Genomic DNA, 16,259 nt, shown 5'->3' with positions numbered 1-16,259 from the left:
ATTAACCTGAGTAAACCAACAAAAACTTATCGAAAATCAATCGAAATTAAATCACCTTTTCAAACAGGCTATAAATAGCCAACTAATATTTGCAGTAATAAACTTCACTTTCGAATAAAGTATACGCTCTATAAATTGTAAATTGATAATTTCGTTATTATATCATTTTTCTTAATCTAAACTGAATTCAGTGAAAAGAGCTTTCAATTGAATTACACACTTCATTAGTTTATGAATTATATTCGTTACCATACGTACAAAAGAAGGTTGACTGGTTTAAAAATTCAAAGGGTAGAACCTCCAAGCTCACGATTGGAAACAGATTCAGTTCAATGGTTTAATTTGCCATTTAATTGAATTCTCTGGCAATTTCAGCGAACTGTGGGCTTTAGAAGTGTCCAGCATTCAAAGGCAAGACCTCCTCCATCTTTCTCTTTCTTTCAGTTCCAACCTCAAGTAATTGACCTGTTAATTCGACGCTATATTTACATGCTCGCAAGGGATTCAGACGACTTCATTGCGTTAAATTCGCAATTTAGCAAACACGAATGTCTCGATCAATTTGTAGTTCGAAACAAATAAAAGATAATCAATTTTTCAAAATAACAATCGATATGTTCAATGCATTTGTCGATGCATTTGATCGTTATGTTCATTTAGCATTTTTATAATAAAAGCGTAGAACACATGTACATACACATAATATTCCATGAAATGATTTATACAGACTATGAGTCTCGTTTTATCATATTATAAAAGAATGAATTTTTCCCAATAAATGTAACTTCATACAAAATCTCGTTTAAAAAATTCAGTTTTTATTCTCATCAAATTAATTTAATATCGGAATATGTCATTTTAGTCGTTATAAAAATTTTATGTCAAAAAGCGTTCGCAGATACATATATAAATAAATGTCCAATCCTATGCATTTATTTAAGCTGAAATCTGAACTTAAATATTTATTAACAATATTCTGACGAATATGTAATGAAAGATAAAAGCAGCTTTATTTTTTTTATAGGATGGCTCATGTTTTTTATTCATTTTATGTTTTTCGTTGTCAGCGCGTAACTATCTATCAGCCGCATGAATGCCAGGTTTTACTACTCAGAAGCGAAGAAGCGAAGAAGCAAATATACGTTACCTTGCATGGAAAAACGTTAGATACATATAAAAGTCATAACGTAGCTATTTACACATGGGGAATATTTATTTTTGTATGAAATATTTTTGCTTCTGAATTCTCATTATAAATGTACGTCCATTTCCTACGTTAAAGTACGTCTCTGCTTTGAAAACCTTCATTTAAATATAACGGTTAACAAAATATTATTAGAGAAATATTAAAACGAGACGCTAAAAGAACATTTTAATAAAGTACAAATGATTATTTGTTCTTTGTTAAATTACACTGCTGTAACTCTAATTTTATTCAATTCAAAATGAATCATTTATAAACTGAACCGGAATATAAAAATTTATTCCGCAAAAATCATAAAGTTGAAAGTTAGGAACGAATAACAAATGAATAACCTAGTTTCATTAAAAGGCACGTGGTTAAGGTACGCCAATCCGCGTAATAACTTTGACACTCCAATTATTATAAAATATGTATCCTTAAGGGATTTTTTTGCGCGAATGCAAAATACTTTTCATACGTGCAACTGAATAAATGGGGCGTGATTTTCAATATTTCCTTTTGTAGAATTTATAACAAAGTAACTTTTTCACAAATGTTTTCGCTAACATTTTTACAACGTAAATGTCTTCTTTTGTAATTAATAATTTCAACATTTCTCTGAACTTTCTTCGTTGAGATAAAAAAAATATACAAAGCTTATGACGTGCTTGTTTAAAAATATTTATACGGAACAAGACTTTGAATTTGTCAGACCAATCGTTCTAACGAACGAATAAATTAAACGACTCGTAACAAAGAATTATTCCTGTCCATGTTTCTCTTTGTAAAAGTAATTCAAGGCAAGTTAGATGAATCGCTGTGTACCCTATTCGCATTAACGGTGTGCTTTAGTTTCTCTCTGGTTGTGTTAAGTGTTTAAGTAATGAGCATATACTCACTACGGGCGGGTTGCATACGATCGATATGCACCACTTCAGCCTCGAATTGTAGCAGACGCAGAAACTGCAAACCGAAGGCCCCGGCTCAAACGTAAGATCATGTCGAATGGTTTCTCCTTGAAAGTCAGCACAGCGGTTGTTTATAGCATCTGAAAACGATTCTCAGCTTGAATATCTTTGCCATTCGACGGTCGTACGCGCAGTTACGTTAACCGTTTCAACGCCACTCAGCGTGATCATGCTGTACGCATAGTGTGGTGAACTGTGTCGCGATGTTTGGTTACGATTGTCAATTCACAGCGCGCTCGGTTCCGAACGTAGCTTGTCGCTAGTCTATCAGAGTTTCCTCTCGTAATTACTTTTCTTTCAAATAATCGTAAACCAAATAAAGAAAAAACTAATGTATAAATTACCTCTTGAATTGGAAAACCAATTACAGAACGTCACACAAAGAAAAGGTAAAGCACGAATATTTGGCAACCTTTTGAGTAACGTTGAGTAACTCTTTAGTGTAACGTTTCTGATATAGCTGATGAAGTGAAGCGTGAACGCGTTGAAAGGTATGTTTCGACAAAAAAAAAGAGCAGTGCAATCGAGTTGATCGGCACTTCTCGTAAATAAATAAACGAAGCGCTATTGCGCTTCATGGTACAATCCGATACGGATTTTTAAAACATCCCTGATACTGAAACGGCTAATAGCGTTACGAAAACGATCGTGCCAGGAAATTTTTGATCAACGGATCCGCATTGCGGCTGCCACGATGCTTCTACGTAGCATTGATGCTTTATCGATGAAGCACGATTGAAATTGGATATTCGATTTCTTACTGGGGAGAGAGTTTTCATATCGTGTTTACTGTTTCACTTCGCAAGTGTGCTTTACAGTATACGTTAGAACTTGAAATCGAGCTATTTGAGTTAAAGTCGCTTGTAGCTTGAAATGACGTTTAAAGGATATAAGAATAATAGAAGGCTAAAATTCAAAAGTGTATATATACATTACTAATATATAATGCCTATAATATATAATATAATAAATAATAATGCCTATATATCGACTAATTTATCAATTAATTAAATCCGTGTATATCAAGTTTTCTATAATTTAGTACTTTCGTGTAACTACAGAAATTTGATGCAATATAAAACTTGATTAAAACAGCGATTCATTAGGAAACGAGAATAATGATGCAAATATTTTTTGTAGCCATTATATAGGATTTCGATCGCATAATTAATCAGTATCAACTTACCAGTCTTTAACGGAAGAACAAAAAGAAGGGCAGGCGGTACACAGACCGCAATCATGATCATTTTCAAGTAGAATCTCAAACTGCCGTACATCTTTGAAAACTTTGTTAGTCGTAAGGGATCAAAGGATGATGTCCGCGCTGCGGAAAATAGATGAGAAGCGGCTATTTCAACAACCACCGTGTAGGTACTGCACTAGCCAGAAGTATCTGCGACAGAAATCAGAATACACTCGTTTTCGCATGGTTGGATCAATTTCGCGTGGGACTAACCTGATTGAACCTAACGCGGGATAATTGCTCAACTCACGACCTTAACCAGCCCGCTTGATTCTCTGTAAATGCTTGAAATTGACGCTTGGATTCTTTCCAGATTAACTAGCTTTGCCCCCCCCCTCCCGTTATCTATTTTCTTAGATCGACTTAAACTGCCGCAACATATTATCTTTCTTCTTTCTTCTTTTCTTTTCTTTTCTTTTCTTTTGATCTTTTAAAGCCCTAAATCGCTGGCTATTATATTTTGTACACTCAATTACTCTGTAAGTCATAAGTACATATGTTTTACAACGTTATTTGTCATATTTCAGTTAAACCCCAGAAAAGCCAGAAATATATTTGCAGCGTGTTTTAACGCGTCCCTGGCAAAGATCTCAAAAACGAGTTGTGGTAACACACGGTTCGCCAGCTTTTTAAAAGCGCTCTCCGTTTGCTTTTTCCTCTCTTCCCTGTCTCTTCGTTTTTTCTTAACGAGCAAAACCATTTTCGCGAGGACGAGAGTACGGAAATGACGTACTGGCAATTTTGTTTTGCGATAATACAAGCAGCTCGGTTTCAGTGAATTAAACTTGGCCCCAAGCTTCTACTTATCCCTACCTTCCTTTCCTTTATTTTCCCTTCTATATCGGTTTTGCGGTTTTCCACATTTCCATCACAATAAACCATGTTTTTTCTCGATTTTACATGTTAGCCAATGATTCGCGGCAAAAGCGTCGACTGTAAAGATATTTGTAGTTGCAATAGCAACAAGTATGTTTTCTTAAATAGAAAATATTGGGAGCGTACACGCTGGCAAAACAATTCATGAATAGCTCGTCCTCTGCTTGTTATTTGTTTCGATACTGTTAGCAAACAAATTCATGAAACATACTGGTATAGCGTAAAATGAACATAAAAGTTTTGCGTACACTTGAGAGCTGAACTTTGGCTGTTATACGTATATTATATATATACGCACACAGTTATGTATATGTATCTTCGAAACTATTGAATTCAAATGGCTAATATTCTTTAACAATATGCACTCGACGACCTTTATCGAGAGAAGTATGTGACGTAATAGTTAAACTTTCAATTCATATACATATATCGTTTATGAAAAAGTAGTCATTCTGCTTTTGTGATCTGTGACACACTATAAATTCTCATAAGCTAACTAACGCGTAATCTTCTGTAACGTATTAATATAATATAGGTATGTATATCTCGACTTTGAGCAACCAATTGGTGATAAATAAGCTTTAGTACATACTTCTTACACGTAACGAGAGACCAGTTAACATCTCTGCTCTTAAAAGAAAAACGAAAGAAACTCTGAAAAGCTGCAGGGTTCAGGTCGAATAACACCAGCTCAGATAAATGACCCTCTAACTTACCTTTGTCCTCATCGACGTCAGTGATTTCAAAGCTAGTTATAAAGTGCACTTCTCAGCCAGCGTCCACGGCAGTCAATATTATTTAACGGGTCCTAACGCGATGTAAAAAGGGAAAAAGGAGGAAAGACGGAACAGGGAAGCAAAGAGAAGAAACGAATTTTTCATTTTCTCGAAACTGGATCAAGTTTCAGGCTGCTCGCCAAAGAGTCTGTAGCTAACGAGACAAGATTAGACAAACCACGCTTTAAAATTTCCACAGAACTATAATAATCCTCGAAATCAATACGATTCGTCGATCCATCGCCTGATTAAAAAATGAGATAGGATGAAGCTCACTAGTCGGCCTTTGAACTTTCAATAGCGCTTACGGCTCGTATACTCTAGTTTGAATGCTACAATGTAAGCCAAGTCAGCTGTAACTAGCGTTCGCGTGATTGTCGCTATCTATTATTCACGCGTTACACGTTCACCAGACAAACGCGTCTACCGGTTGACATTGTTTTCTGTCCTGAGTTTCAAAGCAATTATGTTGCTTCGTGTAATCAGATCTCGCCAAACTAACGATAAGTTCTTGTTTGATCTTACACAGTTACTAAAACTATACAAGTTAAACCAATCTAGCCTAAACAAGTAATGTCGTTATATATTCTTTTTTAAATCTATATATTGTTTAATAAACCGTGGTTAGGATATAGTAGCTGACAAAAATATTCGGACAAATATATTTGTAGAAACATTTTAGGAGTGTATTATGCATAGTGGCACCATTTAATACTGTACTGTGACTATCATGGTCGTGTTGGTATTATTCGAAACTAATCTGAAAATCTGTATGGAATTTGTAAGATATTTAGTACGAGTACTGTGCATTACTGATATGTACACAACCGAGACGAGATAACGAAGGTACTGCTCTCCATCGTTCATCGCTACGCGTTGCTAGTAGCAACGTATAATGCATATATATCTCGCAAAGACCATAAAAGTACCCAATGGAACCACGTTTAATATTTGATAATAATGTCCCATTACAGTTTCGTCATTTTCAATTGATTAAACACGACCCTCTCTTTAAAAATTAGAAGATAAAATACGTAATACAAATCTACTCGAAATCTTTTAAACCTTACGGACGACTACTTATGGTCTTTAAAAGCAGCAGGGATTAGCAGAATATTAACTGCGGATTTTTCTCGAGAGGCTCGTAAGGATGAACAGCGACGAGTATCTAGAAGCTATGTACTCACCTGGTCAAGGAGACTCCAACACCAAGGACGTTGGAAGTTTCGAGAAGCGATGATGGAAACTGAAGTAGCACGTCAGGTCAACTCAGGCGAAAACTGCTAAAGAAAGAAAAATCCAACTAATTTGTTTCCAACGATAAAATGAAATTAATTTGTTTCACAAATTATTAACTGGATATTATTCAAAAATTATTCAAAATTCGCTTGATTGATTCACGGCCCGGGACATTTGGGTCATACCATTTTGGTAATGGACGAAAATGGCAGAAGGAAGAACGACCGTTTTTTTCATATTTCTCTTTCCCCGGGAAACGATGGAATGCCCGAGCACCTTGTTTCATTTCTTCTCGACATCAATTTCAATCTTTTTAAACGAAATATAATCTGAACGATGAAAAGTTCATTCAAATAATGCTCCGCGCCAGACACTCACGAAAATTAAGAAGAAACACGGAAAATTCGCGAATAAAACGGATTTCTTTGTCCCAGTGAGATAATAAATCTCGTACACGTATTGGTTTTTAAAATCAATATATCCACCAATGTGCACTCGTTTAACAAGGGTGATGGAACGTGCCAAAAATCTCTCAAGAGGGTCTTGGCAACGGAAGTGTCGAAAATGTCACAATTATGAATGAAAAATTCGAATAGTTGCTGATTTTACAGTCGAAACCGATAAAGAACTCCAGATATTCCCCCAATTAATTTACAATAAATTCGCGAAAATGATCGATTGCTGACGTCATTGTATTCTAGAAAGATCGTAAAACGATAAGAATTTATTGAAAAAACTTATATTCCATGATAACACTTCTAATAAGAGTACTAAGAGGAGCGATTCTGTACTCACCTTCCTGCCTCGAAGTACCGAACGCAATTAACCGTCCGCCCAGGATGGAACCGTTCGGAACTTTTGTAAGTCACTGCACGGCCGCTGCCTAGGGTGGAAATGTAATAGATATGAGTACAGAGCGCGTGAGCGAACTAAAAACGCGATAGAGAAGTAGAGAGAGGATGTTCCGTCCTTGTCTAATGACGCGCACTTGTACAGGAAATATGTAACAGCGGTATACGAGCAGCGTCAGTGTCCACTAGTGTGCATGCCTGATTAAACATGGACAGGAAGTATCTATACATGGTGTTCTCTTTCTATTTCCATGTTGCATCCATCTTTCTATATCCATGTTGCATTAGGAGGAGAGTCGTATTTCGGAACGTCATCGGAACATATTATACCTTGTATGTGATTATTTGGAACACAATGGGTGAGTATATTATAATTAAAATATATTCCTAGTTCCAATTCTTTTGAATAGTGTCAGTGACCAATCGAAATAGAAATCAGTGGACATCATGGAAAGAGAAGGCGAAACCAAATTTGAAAATTCGACATCGGTAATTCAGTAGTTAAGAATAACTCAATCGATTATGTAGATTAACTAGTTATAAACAAATATATGAAGTATAAATTCAAATTATTCTTATCCATCTAAAAATTGGAAATTAAAAAGCAGAAGACAAGAAATTATCTTCGAGGATTTATATAGTAAATACATTCTTTTGCCTGTCTTACCTAGAGATAAAACAGTTGTTTGATGGTTATCTTATAGTGTTCAGTCATTGCGAAAAATATTTTTAATTAGTTAAAAACTATAATTAATTAAAAACTACATTTTTTTATGTATATAGACGTTAGCGATGTATTATTCCGGGAAGCTCGTCTATCTCCCGAACATCGGGTTTGCGACAACATCGATTTGGAAATTATCGTTGCAGAGTATGAAAATTATTACAAGATGAAATTTCAAAAATATCCCATATTGTGTAAGAAAATAGCTGGAAGGGAAATGACGAGGGAAGTGACAAATGCAAGCAAAACGTAAGAATTTAAATTATTTAACGATATTAAACGGTATTCAACGTATTCAACGTATCGTATTCAACGTATCGTATTACAATATGATCCAGTGTTTGTAGAAGTATTGAGACAAAAGCCAAATCTGTTAGTAAACAAGCGAGAAGTGAGCCTGTGAAAGAGACGAATCTACAGCAGAAGATAACTGATGATAATGCGAATCATATTAATCTCGCAATGACAGTGACGTCAATATTCCCCAATGAGAGTGATGGACGTTCATCAGAAGAGCTATTTAACGTCCCAATGGAACAATCCATGCAATCGAAGATATTGAAATGCATTGCAAAGCTTTATTCAGATAATCCGGAATTACGAAAGATTGCTGAGGACATCTCATGCGTAAGTTATTTTCGATTAATATACGTATCGTAAAGCTTTTAAACGATAAAATTCCCGTCGATAAACCGTCCAACGTATATCGACAATGACGTGATTTCAGTAACGCTTCAAATATCAAATTACGTAACACTTACTTAATATAGAGAAGACGCCATTTTATCTTTGTATCGTCACAGGAGATCATAGTAAACAAATTAAATGTACATTGGGATGACGTTATAGGCCTAGAGGAATGTAAAACCGCTGTTAAGGAGGCCGTTGTGTATCCCCTTAAGTATCATATCTTTTTTGATGGCCCGTTTTCCCCCTGGAAAGGTATTTTGCTGTACGGCCCACCTGGTACAGGTAAGATACTCGTATTCTTTTCATTTCTGTACGTGTTTACAAGAAATATACAAAACAGGGAAAACGAAGTTAGCGAAGGCAGTCGCGACAGAATGCCATTGCACCTTTTTTTAACATAACTGCCGGCTCATTGGTCAGCAAATGGAGAGGCGATTCCGAGAAGTATATACGTGTAAGTTGCTTTGTCTATGTAAGTTTCTTTGTTCCTTTGTCTATGAAGGAGAGATTCTAGGTATAAAAAGATTTGATTTTATTTTTCGTCATTTATATATAAATAGAATAGTTGTTTGGAAAACGAAATGATATCATATTCGTGATGAGGCAATGAATTTAAGGAATTTCGAATATAATATTTAATGAATAATAATTTTAATAATGAATAATAATAAAATTTGTTAAACTGAACAGGTTTTATTTGAACTTGCCTATAGTCATTCGCCTACAATTATTTTTATCGACGAGATTGACTGGATCGCCACAAATAAAGGAGACTGTATATTGTCTGAACCTGCAAAGAGATTCAGGTCAGAACTTCTTTCTAGATTGGATGGATTAGTGTCTAATGAGAATTCTAATGTAGTTCTTCTGGCTACAACTAATTCCCCTTGGTACGTATATCACGTTATTTCAATGTTTTCTAAGTAGAAAATATCGTAATATTTCTCCAAATTCCAAATATGTTATTGTGTTGTTTGAAGTATTCCTTCATTATTATTAGTATAATAGAACGATAATATTTATTGTAAATATGTTATTAGGGGCATTGATGCAGCTTTACTCAGGCGTCTCGAAAAGCAAATATACGTATCATTACCCAATGAAGTTGCTCGACTTGGTATATTCAAATTATACCTTAGCAACCACTTATTAGAAAATACAGATATTGTAAACCACATAGTAAAATGTACTGAAAGATATTCTTGTGCAGATATAAAATTGCTTTGTAAGCAAGCGTGGCTACTAGAAATAAGCCCGATATGGAGGAGACTTGAAAAGAAAGAAACACCTGTTACCACTTTGAAATATGAATTAAAAAGTTATGAAATATTAGCAAAATTGTTTAAAAAAATGTCACCTACAGTTATGCAAATAGATAAATATGATACGTGGAACAAATAAATACGCAATCGTAAGGACAGATATTGAAAAATATAAATAAATGGATTATCGTTCGAGAAATCATTCGCATGTGTGTGCATGTGTGTATGCGCGCATGTGTGTGCGCGCATGTGTGTCATGTGTGTGCGTGTATGTGCGCGCACGCGCTATAGCCTAAGTTTAAAATGTTCGGTTGTATTATATCCTTGTATTATATATGTCGGAGATGAAAGGAAAACCGGAGCCTTCCCTTTGCAATTTTGAGGAAGCCTTCTAATGCTTTAGCCTAGATTTTATCATAACTGTAATTAAGCAATTGTCATTTGTAATTGTTTGATATTTGTGAAAGCGAAAGTGGGTTCGAGGTGACAACTGGTCGCCGAACGTAGCCACGGTCACGGGATAAACGTTTTGCCTGACGAAGGTGTGGATCGGTTGTATTGTTCTCCCTAGAAATCACATAGAATTGTACTTTAGAGATGTCGATATAATGGGACACACGTTGTATTAGGAATCAATCTCCAGACAGAAACTGCCTAGTAACGGCGTTTGAATCTTTCTCGATGTTTCCAAAGAGTATACAACAAACTTTTGACAGAATTTGCCTAGCAACAACGATTGGAACCTTCTCGATGTTTCCAGCGAGCATATAACAAACCAATGCAGTCGTATAGCGAAAAAGATTTTCATCAGATATTCATTCGTGTGATCGCCTTGGAAAGTGATACATCGAGCAATTTACCGAGTGTCTCAGCAATTGTATTTTGTGTTTAAAATTATTCTACACATAGTAAAGAGTTATCCCGTTGACCGTGGATTCGTTTGAACCCCGGAACATTGTTAATAGCGTTAATTAAATTCATTATTCGTGAAACCTATCAATCGTTAATCTCATTATACGTTAAATTCATTATTCGTAAGACATATTATTCGTTCCTCTTATTGTTCGTTAAACTTATTAATCTTTAATCTAATTATTAGTTAAACTTATCGTTTGTTAATCTTATTATTTATTAAACTCATTATTCATAATATTCTGTAAAATCTTGTTTATTCGCGTAAATATATTCCCCCGTTTCGTAAAACAATGGCTAATTCAAACGAAGGATCATTACGCGCCTTAAATCCTAATGATAACCCGACATATATATGTGAGTGTATTTTATCAAAAATATGTTTTTTATGTTTTCTTATCTTAGTAATTATTTTTAAAAAAGTCTTAAAGTCTTATATGAAAATAAAGCTGTTCTTTATTTCAAATAATTGAAGTAAATAAATACAATGAGTTTTATATTTTATTATATCTTATATTATTGTTATATTGTTATTGAAAAAATTGATATAATCAACAGTTCTTCCTGTTCTCTTGATTGTTTCTTGCTTGTTTCAAACCATGATAATAACCTACAAAAGAAATAACATAGTCCATTGAAAATTTAATATACAATAAAATACTTATATGAAATAATTACCTGTGTAATATACCATGTAACCACTAATATACCATGACATCAACATACTTGAAAGTGCGTCTGTATCATTATCTGGTAATCTAGTACATTTTATTAAAATTTCGTATTTTTTTTCCAAATAAAATGTTAAACTTATTCCAAATTACTTATTAATATTAGAAGTATTCAGCATTCCATTAGAATTTTTAAATTGTACTTACTTGGCCATTAATTGTGGTGGTAAAGGAGGTGCAGGTGGCATTATATCAGTCATCGAATTGAAAGATGGTCCCGGTATGAAGTGATGTTTATACGCATTTGCTTCTTCAGAGTCACAATCCATTTTTTCTACATTATATTTTTTCGAATTTACATTTGTAGAAAAATTAGTCTCACAAGTCTCATCGTTCTCTTCATTGAATTTCTCTTCCAAAGATTTCTTTTGTTGTGCTATTTGACTTTGCAAACCTTCTGATTCTAAAAGAGAACTCAACTCGACTTTCTCTGTATTACCATAGCCTAAACACAGAGTAAAAGAAATTTTTGTCATTTAATAGAATGACTGAGTGCCATTCAGTTACTGTCCTTACAGGCAATGTATTAGAATTTCCCGTGCATAAATGTATATGTATAAATGTTTGCCTTGATATATGTAGTAATAATCACTCGTCTAATGAGGAGAATTATATTCCACGCAGCTAATAATGAACAATAAGTAACATGCATGTTTATGGTTCATGACCCTATATCCCACGGGTCTCTCCATAGACATTGACAGGTACTCCTGCCCAGTTAAGGACCTGCTGAATGACACTGTGATAGACTATGCGAAAGCCTTTACTTCATATATATATGTATTTTTAGTACATTTCTTAATTGACATAACCATCATGCTAAAGGTATTACCTATAAATTTTACAACACACGTGCTGTTGAGGTTATTCGGTGTGTAAACAGAGAAAACACGTGGATAAATTGTAAGGTAGAAAATATATTTAAATAGAAGTGTAATAAGTAAAAATACAATTTGAGCTGGTCCAGATCCGCACGCTAGCTGTGTTACCTAATAACTGAAAAACCCCGAAGCCAACGTCGCCTGTCTACTGTTTATGGCCTGACTTCGTCGCAGTCTTTTGTCTACACGCTGTCGATGGCTTCAGTGCTTGAGAAAACTAAAAAAGACCAGATGTAGAGTTTTCTTAGAAGTGGTAACCACTTCAACACCCTCCCTAAAACTCTACATCCCTACAAACAATTATCTCAAATTTACAAATTATCTCTTAATATTTTCTAACTCTTGTCGTAAATATCTGAAAATTAATTTGTCAATGCCTTCTCAAGTACATTTGCCAGCCGCCTTTCTCTTTTCCATACAAATTAATTTATTACACAAAAAAAAACTAGAAGACTAAACAGATCATGTAGAGTTTTTCCTCTTTTTTTTTTGAGAAGTAATAATCACTTCGACACCCTCCCTAAAAACTCTACATGTTTACAAACAATTACCTCTTAATATCTTTTTTACTTTTCAAACCTAACTTTTTCCTTAAATATTCAAATCTCGGTTTTGGCAACGCCTTTGTACATATATCTGCCAATTGCTCTTCGCTTGTTACATACGCTATATCAATTTCGCCTCTATTGTATAAATCTCGCAAGAAATGATATCTTACGTCAATATGCTTACTTCTTTGATGGAATTCTGGATTCTTAATTAATTTCACGGCACTAGTATTGTCTACACATAGCATATACTTAAGGATCTCTAATTTACATTCAAGAAATATTTTCTTTAGCCACATAATTTCTTTCGCTCCTGAGGCTGCACTGACATATTCAGCTTCGGTCGTAGATAGAGCTATACATTGTTGTCGCTTACATTGCCATGTGATGGCCGCATTCGCATACTTACATACAACGCCTGATGTCGACTTTCTTGTTTCTTTGTCGCCTGCATAGTCAGCGTCGCTAAAGGTTTCGAGACTGCCTGCTTTTGTATATAAGAGTCCCATGTCTGCGGTCCCTTTTATGTAGCGCAAAATTCGTTTGACTAATTTCCATTGATACTGGTTTGGATTCTCTAAGTGTCTCGCCGCTATATTTATTGCAAAACTAATATCTGGCCTACTTACGGTTTGTAAAAACATTAAGTTCCCTACGGCTTCTCTGTATGGTGCGTTACAATCATTATCGCCTATGTTACTTTCGTTCCAATTAATCTCGATAGGTGTAGAAATACTGTTTGCCTCATTCATATTAAATTTTTCCAATATGTTTTCGATATACCTACTCTGATGAATGAATATTGAACCATCTTCTAATCTATTAATTTCAAGTCCAAGAAAACTCTTTACTTCTTTCGAACTCGTAATTTTGAATTCTTTATTTAAATCATCGAAGAATTTATCAATTAAAGATTCGTCTGAAGCTGCTACCAGTCCATCGTCTACGTACATGGTCATCAACATTAATTTGTCGTCTTCTGTATAAATATAAAAACAAGGATCTGCGTTACTCTGATAAAATTTTAAGTTCGAGATAAATTTTGTGAAACGTTCCGTCCAACATCTTGGAGACTGCTTTAAGCCATATAGGCTTTTTAGCAATTTACAAACCCGATTTGTACCATCATCATAACCTTTAGGTTGTTTCATATAAATATCTTCTTTCAGACTTCCATATAAGAATGCGGTTTTAATGTCGAACTGTCCGAGGTGTAAATTATTTTTGGCTGCAATACTGAGCATTAATCTAATTGTGCCAAACCGAGCAACGGGACTATATGTTTCCTTATAATCTATGCCTTCTTTCTGTGAACACCCTTTTATTACAAGTCGCGCTTTGTATCGTTTCGAGTTGTCCGGATTTAGCTTTATCGTTAAAACCCACCTATTGCTAAGTACCTTCTGATCTTTAGGTTTTTCTACAAGTATCCACGTCTTATTTTCATGGTGCGATTTCATTTCATCATTCATAGCTGTTTCCCATAACTCTTTCTTTTCGGATCTCATCGCTTCGTTAAAATCCACCGGTAATTTTTCCGCTACGTACGTTACTGGGTTACCATAAAAATCGGTTCGTTTGATCTTATCTCTATCTCTCAATTGTCTCACATTGTCGCTAGTTCCATGAGGTTGTTTTTCATGTTCACTCTCTGCACTTTCATACGTACATGCTCCATCGCTCTGCGCACTCACATCTTCGCGCTCGACAATTTTCGGTAAACTTAATTTTACGAATTTCGCATTTTCTAGTTCAGGCTTAAATATTACGTCACGGCTTAATATTACATTTTTTACTGTTGGCACGTACACTCGATACCCTCGTCCGTCATCTAAATAGCCTACCAAATATCCTTTGTTAGCCTTTTTGTCAAGTTTTGTCCTTTTCTCCGCAGGTATGTGAGCAAAGCACTCAGTACCGAAAACCCTAAACTTTTCTAAATTCGGCGGTTTCCCGTACCACAGTTCATATGGTGTTTTCTTATCTTGTCTTGTCGGCCCCGTCTTATTTATGACATGTACTGCTGTGTTCATGGCTTCGGCCCATAAGAACAGCGGTAGATTTGGTTTCGAATATAGCATCGACCGACCTGCCTCTACTATTGTTCTATTTTCCCTTTCTGCGACACCATTCTGTTCAGGAGTGTATGGGACGTTAATCGTGTGCCTAATTCCCTGACTTCTTAAAAATTCTTTGACTTCTTTATTTTGGAATTCTTTCCCTCCATCACTATGAATTTCTTTAATTTTATCCTTAAATTGATTTTCAACTTCTAGGCAAAAGATTTTTAGTTTTTCAATTACTTCTGACTTACGTCGTAAGAAGTAAATCTTTGTGAATTTTGAAAAATCATCTTTAAATGTCAGAAAATACAGTTTCTTGCCTAATGACTCGACTTCCATAGGTCCACATACATCCGTATAAATAATTTCGCGAGGTTTATTCGCCCGATTGATTTTCTCGTGAAAACTCGATCTATGCTGTTTCCCGTACGCGCAACCTTCACAGAAAAAGTTATTATCCTCTACAACTTTCATATTTGAATTCTTTAAGAATTCTTTAACATGTCTGATGTTCTGATGACATAGCCGTTCGTGCCATAACTGCAATGTGTCCGCGTTTGACTCCGCTCTATTGCTAAAATTACAAACTGACGGTATGATAACTCGCATATCTACTTTATACAAATTTCCGATAACAGAACCTCTTGCTATTATTTTCTGATTTTGTAAAAATATGCAATTGGTCCCTTCCTTTGAAATACAAAAATCTATGCCCCTTCTTGCGACAGATCTAATCGAAAACAGATTTCTTTTCATACCTGGTACGTATAGAACATCGTTCATTGTACATGTTACCCATTTGCCGTCCACAAAAGTCTACTCTGATTTTTCCTTTGCCGCACGCATCCATGAACGTACCATCGCCGATCTCTATCTTCACCGTGTTATCGAATTCTTCGAAAACGCTGAACCATTCTCGTCGTCCTGTCATGTGATCCGTAGCTCCTGAGTCGATTATCCAAACATCAGGGTTTGCCGTTTGTATCGCTGAGGTACTTCCTAATAGACCAATTCCGCTGTGATCCCGATTTTGGTTTCTAGGTTCCTGGTTGTCTCTACTGTTGCTTCTTTTGTTATTTTTAAACAGTTTTTGCTGGTGTGGCCTTTCCTTTTGCATATAAAGCATCTAAAGCAATCCTTCTTTAGATGGCCAACTTTTCCACAGTTAAAGCAACTTGGTCCTTGTTTCTCGTATTCGCGTTTACTTGACTGCTTCTGCTGTTCCCTTTTATAATTATTACCTTTCGTTACCAGTGCCACCGATGTTTCCTGGTCGTCTTTCTTCCATCTAATTTCTTCCGTCATCTGCCTG

General features: G+C 35.2%; 1 long non-coding RNA gene and 1 pseudogene across 1 annotated transcript; one reads left to right on the top strand and one right to left on the bottom strand.

Annotated features, from left to right (window-relative positions):
* Nucleotides 1-1,837: 1,837 nt before the first annotated feature.
* On the bottom strand, nucleotides 1,838-3,719 carry LOC117215530. The gene is made up of 3 exons (XR_004489135.1): nucleotides 3,608-3,719; nucleotides 3,338-3,544; nucleotides 1,838-2,231 (listed from the first exon to the last, which is right to left on the bottom strand). It is a non-coding gene; the product is annotated as an uncharacterized LOC117215530 (long non-coding RNA).
* Nucleotides 3,720-7,019: 3,300 nt separating this feature from the next.
* On the top strand, nucleotides 7,020-9,951 carry LOC117215529 (annotated as a pseudogene).
* Nucleotides 9,952-16,259: the final 6,308 nt, after the last annotated feature.

This window comes from Bombus bifarius, unplaced genomic scaffold (assembly GCF_011952205.1).
Source record: "Bombus bifarius isolate JDL3187 unplaced genomic scaffold, Bbif_JDL3187 scf7180000009703_frag, whole genome shotgun sequence".
Lineage (NCBI taxonomy): Eukaryota > Metazoa > Arthropoda > Insecta > Hymenoptera > Apidae > Bombus > Bombus bifarius.
This window is presented reverse-complemented; position numbering and strand designations above follow the sequence as displayed.